General features: G+C 37.2%; 1 long non-coding RNA gene across 1 annotated transcript; it reads right to left on the reverse strand.

The window, feature by feature from the left end:
* Positions 1-3,915: 3,915 nt before the first annotated feature.
* Positions 3,916-17,748, reverse strand: LOC135153289 (uncharacterized). Its single transcript, XR_010292745.1, has 3 exons — positions 17,579-17,748; positions 8,118-8,178; positions 3,916-4,092 (listed from the first exon to the last, which is right to left on the reverse strand). It is a non-coding gene; the product is annotated as an uncharacterized LOC135153289 (long non-coding RNA).
* Between the last annotated feature and the right edge of the window lie 227 nt (positions 17,749-17,975).

Raw genomic sequence — 17,975 nt, forward strand, 5'->3', positions numbered from 1 at the left:
GAGAATAAGTGTTTAATTTTTTTGCAGAACGTTTCAAAATTATTTTGAATCATTTTTGGAAAGAACGTTGAACAGACCTTTAAAACCCTACCAAACTTAAGGACATCTACCTTTGTAGTTTGTAAATATACTGAAATCAATAATAGTTCAATTAAGTTCAATATTTATTTCCATTCTGATAAGATTTTTTTTCAAAAAAAAGTTTTATGTGTTTATGATAATCCTCTTTTTGAAGGTTTTCTCGGTCAGTTCATAAGTCTCTGGACGTTTGACAAGGTCTGGGGTTCAAATCCCACTATAGCGCCAATGTGCACTGGGATGACATTTGTCTACATTTGCCAATCTCAACCCAGGTGTGAATGAGTAACTGATGTACTTCAGCATGGAGGGTGGTAGTTTCTTTGGGAGCTTGCATCTCGTCTATGACCAGGCTAATAACTGCACCACGAGCATCACAACATGATGGCCATGAAGCACTATCCAATAGCCTTTATTCATAAAGAATTTTAAAGAGTTTGACTATTAACATAAAACAATATAAATATTCTAATTGTCCCCCTGAAGATATTGTTTACAGTGTATACATGTATAATTCTGGTCAAGCTCCAAATTATATAACAGAATTTCTTAAAAGTCTAAACCCAATCACGAACTTGCCATTGCTACTCTTAAACAATGGAATAGCCTGTCAATTGGTTAAATACCCCCCCCCACCCCCCTATCATTCAATATTTATAAACCCAACTTTAAAAATCTGTTAAAGTAATTTCTTTGCCTTAGAAAATGAAGTGATGGAAGAGCTCTGAGCCAGCAAAGCTGCATTTTGTTATACAAATATATGCTTATTTTCTTATTCATCACTATAACAGAATGAACTCCTAACCAACATCATACCAAGTGGAAACATATAGGTGGTATTGTTCTTCTGGCTCATAACACCCTCCTCTTGTATCCAAGGTCAGGCTATGGTCAGGCTACTTGGAAATCATTAATTAGTTAATTGATTTCTATTGATTTACATCTAGCACCCAGGGTGTTTATATCTCTATAATTGTCACTCAAATGCTCATGATAACACATCTCCATCAACGAAATAAAAACAAAAATTGTGAAGTTTGAATGTAATTAGGGTAATCTTTGGACATGATACAGGATTCAAATAAAAATCTATATTTATCAATTTTTATTCAATTTTCATGAAATGTAATTTGTCAACATAAATAATAAAGAATCATTTGTCATAAAAGATATTTTGCAATTGTTTTCCTACAAATTATCAGAAACATTATTGTGAACATGTATTTCATCTTTTTTCATGCTCCTACATAAAACAGTTTAACTAGGACAATTTGAATCAGGAATTGAATTGGTCCAAAAAATTCAAAACTTCAGGAACAATCCTACTCTTAAAAACCATCTTAGAATAAATCAAACCAAAATCAAATTTGGGACCTTTTCAGAGTAGGAAAAAAACAAATCTTAGAATAAATCTATATTGTTTATTGATACACCCCTAAAAAAAAACCTTGAAGTTTATCAAATCATTTCTATCCAGGATTGAGGGAATGGGCATGGACCTTCTAGAAAGGACAATGGTACCATGGACCTATTACGAATGGACATTCAACGAATCCCCTCCTTTGACCCAAAGACCGTCGCCGCTAATCCTTTTATAAACAGAGCGCTGGCAGCTGACACCCATCAAGCCGGTCGTAAAACACGCTCTCACTGATGGACAGCGGACATCAATTGTACGCTGCTCCTACCCATTGCGATGTTGTTCGTTCACTTTATCAAAAGCAACGCACAGCAGCGAACGTTAGCGCTATGAAAATGATAGCAGAAACAAGAAAACAGGCGTGCATAAACGTATTTTTTACGTACATCGCTAACAACCGGAGATGAAATGCATTGACATCACCTTGCAGATCCGTATATCTACGGCAAAAAAGCAGTTGAAATTCGACGAAAAAATCTGCGGAAAAACGTTAAAACTTCATCTTTTTCGGACAGTATTGATGTCGATAGTAGCGCTTACCTTCGGTCAGAAGTTGATTCTCATTTGGGCATAAAATTCCACAGGATTGATGAAATTTAACGGGATTTTTTTTGATGGACAGACGACAATCGCACATTATAGACAGCCTAAAATAATGTACTGAAAAACCGGATATGAACTGCGCATTGCATTCTAGGTAATGTAGGGACTTTCCCTATTGGCAATCGGGGCTACAACATGACCGTCTTTGGTCGAAAGAGGGCCAGTGATCGATCGGTGACGATCATCGGCCGAAAGGAGCTTGTGTAAACAATCGCCCCAGGCGGTCGTCGTAAAAACCGCGTAAAGAGAAAGTTAAGGGTTAGACAGCAATTTCGACAGCTGGAAACAGGTGGTGGTCATAAAATGCTCTCGTTGAATGTCCATTCGTAATAGGTCCATGATGGTACAAAGGATGATGTACTAGGGCATATCTAAGTAGTAAGTTGGTTCATATTTTTATTGAGCTAAGAAAACGATCGGCATATCGAGTGGAATCCTTGTTTTTTTTCCATTTATTGATTCCAGGGTAAGAGTAAGAGGAAGAAGTGGAAGGATAAGAAGAGTGTGAGTCTAGCATTGGGTTCGCTTTAGGCTAGAAAACACACATCTGTATTAAATTTTGAGTAGAATGGCACCAGGACATGTATGTAGAGATGGTATCGCGTCCATGTCCTGGGTTGGGCTCCTTTTTTCTATTTCACCTGAATCAGTAAGTCCATGATCACATTCAGATGGAATCCCTGAGCTATAAACTATTATCACTTTCAAAACTGATTCATGATGAAGAAGAAAAAAAAATTGTCTAAACTAGTTTCATTGGTGGTGATGTGTTTCATATTACACAGGACAATAACCTGCGGTCTGGACCAAGAATTACGAGATGTTTTTAAATAGATTAAATCGGCAACGTGAATGAAAACAAAAGTACTGTTTAAAAATGCAAATGGTTACTTTTCATTTACAATTTTGCCTTAATCATCCATTTTGACTATATTTATACTATTTGAAAAGTATAATTTTGAGTCCTTAGTAAAAATCAGATTTATTTTGATTATGACAGACATGTTCCTTTTACAGGGATTATAAACAAAACAAAAAACTTCTGTCTCAGATATATGACACTCCTCCCCCTCCCCTCCCTCCACAAGCATGGATATCAGGTATCATATGTAGGCCTATACATATTCATTTTCTTGTATGATTGTATTGATTCCTTTGTTTTGAATGATTTGAATGTCAAATCATAGTGATGAATTACTGCTGATGCTCTAAAATCTGAAGAAAGCATGATGTACTTGTAACTTACCTGGGTGGAGAGGGGCAAATGCGATCAATGCCTTACCAAAGAATATAGAGGCCGTTTTCATTATGCTTTCTAAAACTAGATTACTGGAAACCGATTCAGCAAACCAGTTTGAAAGATTGCTTTGCTTGCTCTCAGTGGGATGACACGTTTCGCGCAAAATTCGAAACCGCAGTGTAGGCATTCTACACCTGTCGTGTGGAGTAGCGTGCTCAAAATGTGCAAAGATCACTGCCCGAAGAATGGTTGTGTCCTCACTTATGCTAAAACCAGTTAAACGAGGCAAAGCGATCTTGAAAACTGCATCGCAAGGTGGTTTTCCGAACTGGCTTGGAAGATCGCTTCCAAGACTGCTTGGATCGTTCTCACTATGCGTTAAACTAGTTTCCACTAAACTAGTTTTAGGAACGTAGTGCCACACTGGGATTCGAACCTATATCCCATGGTTCACAATCATGAGACTAGTCTACATAATGAAATGAAGAATATTAGCTCCTGTGGTGATACAGATAATTTGATAGGAAAACGATATTCAAATTATACTAGTTAAAGTGGAAATACTAACCTCATTGCCAAAAGGAAATGGTGTAGAGGACATCAATGTTGTACCACGGCTATCCCATCAACCGATATGAATAACGTACAAACAATGCTTGTTCTCTTATGATAGAGCACTTCATTAAACTCCCAGCTCTTAATTGGATCTGATAAACCTCCAACATTATTTGCACAACTCCAGTTTTATTATCTAGATTTTTAAGAAGATATGAAATTAAAAATGTTTAATGCAGAGCTGTATAAAGTGGTGATGATAAGCCCTTGTTTATGGCTTATATCTCGACCCTTGTACTCGCTAATTGCAAAATATCTAAATTAGCAGAGGAATTATGAGGTTAGGTTTTGTCCTGTAATAAAACTTGGTATAATAGTAATTATGGGCATGTGATCAACTGTTTTGTCTGTAAAGCGCTTTCATACCATTAAACATTAAACATCACCTGTTCTTTGGAAACTACTTTAAATGTCTTATCATATATTCATAATTTCATAAGTTTTGTTAAACATTACAGTGTAAACATGAAAATTCATATTCAGAACTAATCATGAGAGAACCAGTTAACCAATAAGATGAAATTGATGCCGTTAATATCACTGAATGTGCTACAAAATTGAGAGCAGAAAATGCTCTTATTTTTTTTATCAAAGTTTTAAAAATGTAAAATCTTGTTTTAGTATGTAGCAAATTGAACACAATGAAAAATTTGTTAAATGCAAGATATGAAAATACTATGAAATACAAAATAAAAGAGGATTGACAAAATCACTCTCAAATGTAACAATATAATGTGAATCAACATAAAAAATACTAACAATATATAAATGTGTCCTTAAGTACATACCTCATAAAATACAATAAACTAAGCCCCTGTTTCCTGATCCGATAATAAAAATACAAGACTTTGTGATATTTATGATAAGAGTAAACACAAATTAAGGGCGCCATTACAAAGATAAGATTTATTGCCAAACTAATTCCAAAAGGAATTGTAATTGGGGGCTCGTATATCTTAGGAAGCTTACGGTTTCTATTGGAAAATATGACACTGCACTTCGTTTTTAAAGCTGACCTTCCGTATCGATGAAACAAATGGCACCCGTGAAATCGGCAAAGACAATTCATAATAATTGAAAAGTGAAGAATGACGATGGGGAAGTTATGCAGAAATATTGCAACGGCTATTAGGAAACCTACTTGCGCTAAGATAAAGGACAGAAAACGGTTATAATGAACGAGAGAGCACGATGCCGCAGATCGTTTAGATTGACTTTGCATCTGCACTTTGGAGAGAAAGACGGCAAATTTACTTTCATTATGATGTAATGAGGTTTATTGACATGTTCATGTTAGATACAAGCAAACAAACAATTAAGATGCCAGGATAGTCATTCTAATACATATTTCAAATTCTAGCAGCCAGGATGCATCTAAGCTCGGCAGAGCGCCCATTTAATAACAGTCTTAATCATCCCGTACAGGAGAGGATGAGCTTTCTTTTGAGCTTGTTAATGTGCAACGTTCATGCCTTCGAGATTGAGAAATAAACAAGAGTAATCCGCAGTGCCCTAACTTTCCTAATCCTTCCGTTATGCCGAGGTCTAAAATGAAGCACCAATTAATAGCAAGATAGATGAGCCTGCTTCATCGGAGCTCAATCCCTCCCTTCATCATTTTCTTCAGGACTAGGACCAACCTACCACCGGAGGTGGAGAATACAGACAGCTATGTCAATTGGAGGCTTTGTCGGGGATCTATACCACGGTAGAGGCCTTATAGTTCTTAAGACTTGCAGCAGTTCTTCCCCAGCGACGGGCAATTTAGACCCGCGCCGAGCCATCACACTCATTAAACCTACAATACCCATTGCGAAGGAATCACCGCCGAGTTAAGGGCACTTTGCGGTAGTTAGTTCATGAGGAAATGAACAAAAACAAAATGGGGCCAGATTCGTTTATCATGTTCTACCAATGCTCTACTGTTTAAAGCACAATGTACACATGTATGCCCAGAGAAGGATAAAATTAAGGAGTAGTGGAGAGGGGGCGTTCTCAATTAAAACGTATTCCATGCGGGTAGCCTAAGGTATATATCCTTACTGTGGTGAGGAACAAAATGTCTAGTCTATTAATATAAAATGCACTGCCGCGGCTTTTAATGAAATAAACCAATGTGCAATCAAGAATACAATTGAAGCTAGAAACCACACTGGAAATTACTTGTTTCAACCACGCTGTAGTGGATTTCTCTGTATCTCAAAAGGTGGTTTCAGACCGCCTCGAAGTTCGCCAGTTCCAGGTATTCTCTGATCGGGAAATTTACCCAGATCAGAAAATACCAGGTATTTTGGCGGTCTGAAAGCAAACTACGCGTAATATCCCCGAAAGAAAATACCCGATAAATAGTAGGTACTTGGCGAAATTACGAGAACTTTCGCGGGGATTTTTCCAAGGTCGTGGGTATTTTGGCGGTCTGAAAGCAAATTACGGGAACTTTTAGCCCAGCGTGTCGTTGGGTGCGGCGCCGTGGGTGGCTGCTGGGCTAGTGATTTTGAATCTCGCGCCTTGCTTGCTTATCAGACCATACTGCGCATGCTCCTAACTTCAGGAACTACTTCAGGAACTTATCCCGAAGGGTATGTTTAAGGGCGGTGTGAATGCAGGAATAATTAATGGGTATTTTTCAGCCTAAAACAGTTCTCGTAATTTAACGGGGATTCTTGTGATCGAGGCGGTTTGAAACCACCTACTCACTCCCTTTCTTTATTTCATTTAAAAAAAGGCTGAGGTAATTACCACCAAGGCCTTCAAACTTTGGATAATTCTTTTATATCAAATCCATTTCACCTTTCATCAAGAAGCTACAGCACCCATTCAATTATATTCTAAGAACAAAGTATTTATTATGAATAGTCAGATCAATACTATACATCCTTGGATGAAGAATGTACACCATTGTGGTTTAAAATAAATCTATCGCATTCAGGAGAACGTATCCTAAATTTTGAGAAAACATACTAAATGATCATTCATGTCTCATCAATGCAACATGATTTCTTAATAGGCCCATGAGAACAAATTACTTTAATCATTATAATATGTAATAAAACCCTCCTTTGAAACAAATGAAATCACCTTTCTTTCTCTTTACCATCTCTCACTCTCGCCCTTCCTTTTAATTCTCTCTCTCTCTCTCCCGCCATCTCCTCCTCTCTCTTACCATCTACATCGCCCCTTCTCCTTTTTCAAACCCTTTCTTCTTTCCCTGGTTTTAATTGGGACCCTTTGTACCGTTCCCCTCATTTTTTGTGTGGTTACTATTATAGTACCTTAACTTGTTTTAGAAGAAATTAAAACTTGAGATATCCTCTCCCCCACCCCTCAAGATTCCATCCCATTCTTCTTTACCAACGCTGTGCCTTGTGTTTCAAGAAAAATTGTTTCTAATTAGCAACCAGTGAGGCTTTCCGCTGCTTCTACAACTAATCAAATTTGACCAATTTATGGCCAATCACAGAAAAATGCTTGGCTGGGCTCTAAAGTGAAACTAAACAGTTACTGCTACAGCTACAGGCCCTATGGACAGGGGAAAATCAATTCAAATATATTTACCAGGAGAGTCGAGTTTTAATCAAAACATGCAAATGTTTCACGCAAATTCAAGAAACTCACCGAGCATCACTAGCGATTCAGTACACAGTGAAGTGTATCTTTATTGTGATTTTTTTTTTCATACCTTTGTATCACAACTCTTTGTCTCTATCCTTTCCATTTAGTTTGATTTCTTACTCAGGTGCCTTGCATTTTATTTTAACGGATTGCCTTCATATAGGATTTTAAAGAGCTATGTAGTGATATAAAATGTTTCTATAAAGAGTAATATGAATAAAACCAAGAATAACCAATAATTGGCCAATGATCTTCAATATTTTTTTTTCACATCAATAAGTGACAAAATGCACTTAGTGGGTCTGTCGGGAAGCTATACGATCCATTGTCGAATCTAATAAACTAATGCAGAAATTCATTGCATTGTTTACGGCATGAGAGTGATCGATAAAAAAAATCTTTGTTATCTTATTTACCTTAATGGTTCTAAATGACCCAGAAAGATATTGGGGTAATTGTAAAGATACAAAAAAAGAAATCTAAAGTACCAAAATCATTTCATGACATTTTAGAAAAGGAATCGAAATCTAATAGCAAAAGGGCCCTCACCTTCCAATGAATATCTTTATTTTATGAGTCTTGACGATTGCTGACTGCCTGGATGAATTATCTGAAAGAAAATAAAATGCACAGAAAGTTGGGTCATTAGAGTTGAAATAAAGCCTAAAATTGTTGATGACAATAGATAAGACATCACCACTTTCCAACAAATCCTTAATGGCCAATATCACTCTTCTGTTGCTAATGGCTCGACATCGAAGCACGGTATCACAAGACAAGAGCTTTTTATTACCCCCACAAAGTTAACATCAAATACAAAGCCAGGTCATTTGCACAATCACTTAAACTGCCAAAAAACAATAATATCCAAAGATGACTTTTGTTGATTGCAGTTGTTCTCATCAAATCTCACCACTCTGGAAACTTTGGCATTGCCAATTTGATGTTTTGTAACAAACCTCAAGAGGGAAACTGAACGGACAATAATTTGCTGAACTAAAATTGCAGAAAAGCATACTTTCTCCTTTTTCCCTTTTCTCTCCAATGAGATACTGCAAGCAATGCTTTCACATTATAAAAAGTAATCAAGCAATGCTTTGTGATCTTTTGTGAAATGCAATTAAAAAGTCTCTAGCAATTTGTTTCCTCCTTACTCTTATCAAAATGGATACTAAAATTGCTTCTTTGTAATTGATATCAAATCAAACCCAAGTTGACTCCCATATTTCAATGGCACCGCCTATTAGATTGTTCTAAATTCCCTCTTCTTTAAAAACAAATCTTTGTAAAGCATCCCTCGCTTGATAAGCAAATTGTTGCCGTTGATTGCATGGCTGTTAGCAATGGAATGTCCGCGGGATGGTTAAGGACATATTACTTTAGGTATGGGCCAGAGCAACAGTCAAGTGACTACCTAAATTGGAGTGTCACATCTGTGATGTCAGACCCAGAGTGCATTAAACTTGAATTCTTATGGCCGAGCTTAATAGATGACGCACAATATTCCTGCCATTTGAATAAAGACGGGTTGAGAAACATGGGATTGGATGATTGAACAATACTTAGGATTCCACGATCTTTGTGTGATTAATAATGGATATGCAATGGACAGAGAGAGAGAGTTTGGTTTCAAACCAGTAGCAAGCCTACAGAAATCTCATCAACGCCATGGCAACGAGGTAGGAATAGAGATGCAGAAATCTTATCAAACAACAATTACGCTTGAAATGCCAAAGAGAGATGGGGTGCAATCCAGGGGTCCAGTGGTCATGTCAATGTTAGAGAAGGAGAAAAATACACCCTTAAACATTCAGAATTCATTTGTCAAATTATGCCATTCATCAAGCCAAAACTGTGTCAAACCCTGGACTGAGAAAAGATTATGGTAGAAAAGAGGAGAGTTATCGGAAACCGTTTTTTGATTTCATTAACTCCCCCCATCCAACCAGGTGCTTCTATCTTGCTCCTAATGAAATTTCTATCTCAAAATTAAATTCTGATTGCGAGTTATATTCAGCTGCACTTTTTATGAGCTAAGATATATCAGGTTATTGTTTTTTTTTTCCTGGTCGTCGTCGTGACGATGTGTTTTCTCCTCCTTCCTTAGTCCTGTACTGAAATGAGTTATGGATAGGCTTAAGCTCTAGATGTATCTCAGGTACATTATTTGGTTTGCACCGCCAAATCCATCTCTCTTCTCCTTGCATCATCTTGCACTTTGGGACCGAACACTTAAAGAGGTTTCCTTTCATTACCCAACGAGATGCCACAAAATTGTTTTCTCTTATAATGAAAAAAGAGGAAAAGTCCTGCGTGCTACCCAATTATCCTCCAACTTGGAGTCTAAGTTTTGACTGCTCCTTCTAATTTCATTTCTGTTCATAAAGCTTGGCTGATGCATCATCTTTTATTGGGTCTAGATAGCATCGGCATGCCACCGTTATTAGGCCCAAACTCTGGGGCATATCGTTTATAATTACAACAAGATGGATCCTACTCAGATTTGTTAAGTTTGCTTATCGGAATGTTCCCAAGCTTGTAAGAGATGCTTTGATTGTTTTCCCCACTTTATTGCTTCTTCCCTTTTTCACTGCAATCTGACCCTTCGTTACATTGTTCTACCATAAACAGATTTTAATGAATCCATATTGATTCTGGCATGGTCTCATATCAGTCTGCCTTCTCTTGTTAGCGCTGGTTATTTTTTTCGTTAATCAAAATTCATCAACTTGCACTACAAAAAGGGCAGTCAGGCATTCATTTTCATTTCTAGGTTTGTAAGATGTCCCAGTATAGAGTAGTTGCATGAGTAATATGACCTCTTTTCATGTTGAAAGCTCGGCAGAGGTAAGACATTACTTTTAATTTGTGATTGTAATTCAAAGTTTCGTCAATACTAAGCTTTTTCATAACAATCTCCCTGAGAATTGAAGAAAAAAAAATCATGTTTTTATAAGATACATATAGTACCACAAGACATCAAATTAAGTTCCATGAATCCTTGTAAAATATATCTTTTTTTTATTATTATAGATTTTATTGCTTCAAAATCAAATCACAAAATACATAAATAATAGCAGCAATATAATAAATCATATACATAAGTAAAATAAGTGTTACAATTCAGCAAAAATATCTTGATACTTGTTTAATGAATTCCATTTATCAAAGTGAACTGAAAGTTTGCCTTGTTTTACTGCGATTGCTCGCTCTACTTTTTCTGTAAAATATATCTTATTAAAAAAAACTACTCAACAAGTTGGCAACCCATTAGCATAGTAGTCGCACTTTAAACTAATTTTAACTCATTTCTTCTCCATTTTTGAAAGTTTGTGGATGGGGGATTGTAAAGGCCTTCATATATATGTTCCATTACTTATGTATAATGTAATCCATTACTCTAATAAATAAAAAACTAACATGAGCATTCTTATTTTAGGTCAGATATGGAAAAGGTTATTATCCAACAAAGGTCTTGCTAATTGCTTTTATAACTAAGGTCTTCTGACAGTTCCATTGCTACAAATGGAATTTTTATTCACTTCAGATCTGCATTGTTGATGGATAAAGTTCATAAAATTCCATAATTTTCTTTTCGGCATTCTTTCATGAATATTTACCAGCAGACTTCTACAATATGAGGAGTTCCATCAATCAAATAAAACATTTATGCACATTTATGACTTAGTGATATCAATCTATTTTTATTTCTTTTCGATTTTCAATTGCAGGTTCTACTTTGGCAACAAAAGAAAAAAGCAAAATCTAATGAAGTCTCATATAACAAAGTTTTTCGCAAATTTGCAAGGGTAGTACAGTATAATGTTCATGCTGACGATTATGCAATGCACAATTTGTAACATTCATATGATATTGACTGGCCATGAGGGAACATCGAATATGTTGCCCGCAACAGAATCATATTGGCCAGAGTCTTTAGACGAGGGCAATATGGTTCTTTTCAGGGCAACATATTTTATGTTTCCCGAAAGAAGAGCCAGTCGATATTGTTATTATTTCCAAAGGCTGTACAATGTGTATCACTACAGTACGTCTGATTTAAGGTTATTCACGAACTTAGCGAAGTAACCTTTAATAAGCAATTGTGACGTAAATTGTTACCTTGCAGTCGCGCATCATGCATGGCGCGCAAATACACTCAATGCGTAGAAATCTTGCGCTTGGGTTACGTTTGTGTATGCACTGGCTTTAATTGCCGCGCATTGGTTCACAAAAAGGTTCCAGCCAGATTTCTCAAATACTGAAACTAGCAATCAAAATCAGCTCCTACTGTGCAGGCTTACTAGCAGAAATATGGCCAATATTGCCATTTTTAACACGATTCCTATGGGCAAAGCCCGGGGAGGACAACATGGCAAATGTTTACATCGTTGGTCTCGGATTTAAAGTAGCAAGCGAAATATGACTTCAATTTATCTCCTAAAATGCCTTGTATAGGTAATGATTATATAATATTGACTGGCCTTGAGGGGAACATTAAATATATTGCCCATAAAAGAATCAAATTGGCCCGAGTCTTTAGACGAGGGCAATGTATTTTATGTTCCCCTAAAGAAGAGCCAGTCAATATTTCTATTATCATCCAAATCAGATATTTAGAGAAAAAAATCATGAAAATTGAGATATTTCTTTCAAGAATATGGTTCTACTGTGTCATGTTTATATCAGGGGCCAGGCTCTGCTATTTACCATTATGACATACTTGTAGGACCTAATTATAATATCGCGTCCCTAGAGACGCATATCCAGCGCCCGGATCCAGTGTTGTCTTAATTACGACGTATATTGTTGCTGCACGGATCATTATGAAGCGTATCTCTTTCTACGCATCCTCAAATGCCTGGATGGGAGATCAGGTAAAACACAAAGGTACATTTCGCGTCGTCTCTGCATACAAAGTCAATACGCGCATAGAGACCGAGCAAAATACAAAGAATATACTGTACCTATCCCTTCCCGAAATTCAGAAAATCTAGGGCAATACGATTTTGTATAAATGACCAGTTCAGATGTCTGAAACGGGTAATAATTACTGTTATTGCATTATATCGTAATTGTTATTTCAAAGTTTCATAAATTATTGTATTTGAAAAGTAATAAAACAGCCTAATAATAATGATAATGATAATAATAATACTGGTTATAATAACAATAATCTTATTAATGATGAAGATAATAAAAGTGACAATAATAAATTCAATTTATTGGGCAATTGTGTCCACTATGAAGAATGCTCGAGGTATCAATTATACATGATACAGGACAAATTACAGCGAATTCACTCATTTTGAAGACCCAATCACATCTATCACACATCGGTTGTCTGTTTTGTCATCTATTCATCAAACAATTAGAGCACAGGCTGCACAGCACTAAAGAAAGTATAAAACTACCCTCCTCAGGACTTAACAAAGAATAACCTACTTTACAATAAAGCCTTGAACTGAGAGATACATCTAAGATTTCTTGCCATGATCCATTTTCTCTGATCTTTACTGGGTCAAATCATTGTTCTTAAGAAATCAGAACACAGGATCAATGAGATGACAGAAACGCCTTTGAGATGGTTTTCTCATGTTTTTTTCCTAATAATTTCAAGTTTTTGCAGAGTATATCAATCTTCCCTCTTTAATTTGCTATAATATACTGTTTGTACACTAAATACCTATTCAAACATAACTATAGTATATTTTTTGGTTTAATCAATAACAGCTGGTGTTGGTATTTTCATTATTTCAGATGTTTTGGTTTTAAACTGAAAGTTAGCTGATATAAACTAGTCATGAATAGATTTTTAATGCCATAAGCAATAATTTGATTTTTAAAATAATAATTAATAATTAATGAAATAATTTGACAATTTTGACATAAATTTTGTTTTCAGCTTTAAATAATTTTGTTCACATTGATGTCCTTTTTTCATGGTTTACATGTTTTTCATATTTCCCATAGTTTTTCATCATTTTTCATGTTTACTTTTATGGTTTACATTGTTATATATTCAAGGGTTGTCAATATACTGTTCTGTGTTGGTTCCTTTTACATTTGAATTTTGATTTCATGTACAATACAGGCAAGATGGATACATATACTCACAAACAGTCTTCACATTGGTATGATTATATATTTCAGATATTTGAGCATCTGAGTCTATGTTATTGGTTCATGAACTAATACACCCCAAATGACTAATACTAATTAATACTGGTACATGTATAAATCTCTTAATCATAGGAACATGTATGACATTGTCAAGACACCGAAGGGTGCCTAACTAAATGGAAATAAATAGCATTTGTCATAAATGCTTGTATTTCTTCGATCTTCTTTTTATGTTCTTTGTTGTGGTATTAAGCACAAAGAAAGACATTTATTTTCTCAGCAGTACATCTTCAGCTGGTAATAAAACTCTTGAGCACTGGCCAGCAAGAACCAGAGGCCCCCGGGCAATGAAATTTGTTCAGATAGCTTGGACTATTCATCATCTTCATTATCTGGAGTAATCAAATATAGTTTCCCAAATTTTCTCTCATTTAGGACTTCATCCATTGGAGCAGAGCTTGCACAAACAAGGAGTAAGTCGGACGATCGCCCGCAGTTGAGAGCGAGTATCCACGGCCAGCTATCTTTCTTGTTCCTCGCACCAGCCCCAGTAATTAGTGCACTGAGGAGCCGATTCAGCAACCATGCTATTTCCTTGGGAGGGGACTATATCGACTTAAAGACGATGGAGAGAAGTAGAGAGGACGAGAGAAGGGAGGAAAGGACACTTGGTAGATGTAAAACAAGAAAAACGTCACACACAAACGAAGCAATTAAGTAAATGGCGCAGTATGTGATAATGAAGGCAATGCCAAAGCCAAGGGGAAAACTCATTAAATTGATTTCAGGGTTAATAAATTACTCTGAATATCCGATTTCATTCTACAGCCGTGCCTGGCTCCAAAACACTTGATTAATCTGATGTGGATGTGGCAAACGTCTCGGCTGTTTTGTATATGTATGTAATCAAAGAAAGAAAAAGATCTTAGTTACCGTGAAGAAGAATACGCTTGGCTTGTATATAGTGTATATTCAATATTTCTTCCAGATCGTGGATTTTTTGAAATGTCAACAATGCACTATAAATGGAGTTTACCGAGTATTGAGTAACCTAAGATTGTGAGCTTGATAACAGAGTACTTGGGTGCTTTCCACTTTACCTCCCTGCCAGCCATCGGTTTTAGCAAAAAAAAAGTTCAATTAAAAGTTCAACGCTGACTTTATCTAGTGGAGATGACCTAATTATCTCATTCTGCAGTGGGATCTGTGCGCTGTATCGTCATAGTGATATGAGACAATTGAGCAGCAGGCCAAGCAAAGTGTATTTGAACATGACAAGAAGACGAGAGGAATAGTGAAAGGTCCCTGGGCCCCATCGGCCAGGAAGCAAGGGAGATTTGAATAGACTGGGGCTATGCCGCTTAAGTAAATAACAGTCGTCATAATGTAGCATTTGTGATTGCCCCCGCGCGCGAAAGGGGGGAGCGCGATTCATTCGGCTAAAAAACATTGTGTACCCACCACTCGGGCAGCCACGGCCAGGCAGCGAGCTGGCAAAATGAGGTCTGACGACTCATAGGCATGTCTGGGCAGAGGCAATTTGATAAGATGTCGTGATAATCACATCAGTAACAGCATAGCCCCAGCAAAGACAAAAGTGCAGGGTGTGAGTGTTAAGCACCTGGGTTGAACTGAGAGTAAAGTACAGCGCCGCCGCTGCCCGCCCCGATATCCAAATTCAATATTAATTAGTTACTGGGGGCTAGCATACGAGTGACAGTACCAAGTGGGGGAGAAATCTGTCATTCACACACCCCATGCAAACTATTTCACAAACAAGACTGGAGGGCAAACCGTATTATTACCCTGTCTGGGTTCAAATACACCACTATTGCTATCTCTCCTGCTTTTGACAATGATGATATTAAAAGGCCTTGAAGGAAGAAGTGTGATCCGAAAGAGAAAAGTCAGAAAATGCCAAGAAAAGAGGAGGAAAAGGAGAGGAGAGGGAGCCATCCCGTCGCCTACTCTTGAATCAGACAATTGTCACGATCCGGGCTTACCCACGGACCAACTTCCCACAGCAAAGCTAATTAACCTCTTGCCACTGTACCAGTTAAAGAATCTCTCCTCAAAGGTATAAAATACAGATAGGCCATTCTTCAGCAGATCGCTGCTCATTTGCGGTGCTCAGGGCTGCTACAAGCAAAAACAATCGCAGAACTCAAAATCACTCCATCTCTATCCAAACATTCATCACTACAAAACCAATATTAGTGCTTGAAAAAAAAAATTACAACTTGTAAGACCCTGGGTGATAACTGATAAGAATAATGAAATACTTTTAAAAATATGAAGAGTGGTTATCATCAAGTACAACTTCAACAGGATAAGTTTGCCGAAGAGAAGATTTGCATGGTAGCTCCTCAAGCCTAATTTCATCAGCATCTTGCTTACAAATCGGCGTTCGTAATCATCTTTGGTATGTCTTTGCGAAACAGGCCCCATCTCTTAACAAGGCCCTCGTTGTTTGTAATGGAATGTGCTTGATCCGTTACAGCACCACGACGTCCAACACTCATTGCATACCTTTAACCTAAGGTGGACTTTTCATTAATGCCTCTTTAATACCAAAGAACCCCAAGAAGCCCCCCTCGTTTCATTTCCGAACTTCATCGGTATTGATTTCATCCCAATCAAGACGCTCATTTTCCCATTTGTGGCTGAAAGAGAAGAAGAAGAAGCAAAAAAAGTGCAAAGTGTAACCTGACCGGGGCACATTTCTCACCCCCAAATCACTCCAAGAACAGATCACACCAAACCGATTACCAATTTTTCTCATCAATTTTTTCATCTGCCCTCTTCTCATTGTGAGCAATGAAAGTCCAAAAGCAGCAGGTTGTTTTGCTTCAAATCAACCAATGAGACACAGGCACTGTGTAAGATCAAACTCTATCTCATCAATTCTTCATTTATACCTCATCTTCCATAGTTAATGCAATTTGGATGATTTTTTTTTCTCTAATCCAACATCGAATGGCCTTTTTTTTTCTTTCTACTAACTTTGCACAAACAAGGGGTGCGAGAGAATCACTAACTCGGTTACATTCGGATCTCAGGGGGGCGCCGCTACCACCCACCGACGCCCGTGCAAGAAACAAGGTCCGTTAATTGTTTGGAGCAGCTATTTTGGGGAGTAATTGGCCCGGGCTAAGGAGAATATACAGATGTGTACTTCTCATCATAAATAATTCAATTTGATGTCAGGCATTCTCCAGATTTTATGAAGAGACCCAAAAGATAGCATCACCACCAGACCCTACCCTGGAAGATGCCAGCTCTCAGTGGGTATGCCTGCTGGTTGCCTAGCAACAGAATAGTTTCAGAAGCAAGGGGTGAGCAGAAAACAGAAGTCATAATTATGAAAGAGATTGTTGAAATGCTGGTATGATTATTGCCAGACCAGCAAACAACTTTCTCACGGGGAGCTGCTAGTATACACCAAGACCAACATTCTCTCTTGTCCCTCTCACTTCTTCTCTCAATTTCTCTCAATATGGTCAACAATTAAGACAGTGATTGTAACTGTACAATTGCTTTTAGAATGTTTAAATTTTAATTTCTTTGGCAAATTACTCATCATTAAACAAATGAAATCTATTTGGGTTACATCCTTACATCCTTCCCCTTTCACAGCCCAGGTTTCTAAAGACCATTTACGACAACTAAAATGCATTGATACTTCCAAATAATCCACATGAAAAATAAGTAAAGACAGATTCATCAATCTATTTCAAATATCTGGACACTTCACTTATGAACAGTTTATCAAAATTCATTGATATCCCATCTCATATATTTAATACCGTAGATTTCCTGACAAGGCTTGTGTCACTTCTGCAGCAATAGGGAAAAACTCACATAAGTTAAAGAAATAACAAACTTACTGATCCTAGGTATATCAAGTGAGCTGGAAGAAGGCTTTACACAGCTAAGACCACTTAGAGCTATACTAAGTCGTTACGTGGGAGTGATGTCTTGCTAAAAACAAAAAACGACTCTTCCTCAAACAGAAGAGTCAGCTATAAGAAAGGAGTGAAGAGTCAAAGATAAGAGAAGGGGGATTAATCCAGTCTGGGGGCTCTCCATCCATTATGTATGAGGACCAAGCTTAAAAAGTAATTTGGACTCTTTTTCAGTAGAGACAATAGCATTGACATGTTAAGGAGCTAGGAATGGGGGAAAACAATAGACCAGGAGAGGGGTAAAGACTCGCCCCCCTGGCAGGGAAACAAAAGACCTCTTTAAAAGTGCAATTTTGGCTGGGACAATTAGAAGAGGGCT

The sequence above is a fragment of the Lytechinus pictus genome, chromosome 2 (genome assembly GCF_037042905.1).
Source record: "Lytechinus pictus isolate F3 Inbred chromosome 2, Lp3.0, whole genome shotgun sequence".
Lineage (NCBI taxonomy): Eukaryota > Metazoa > Echinodermata > Echinoidea > Temnopleuroida > Toxopneustidae > Lytechinus > Lytechinus pictus.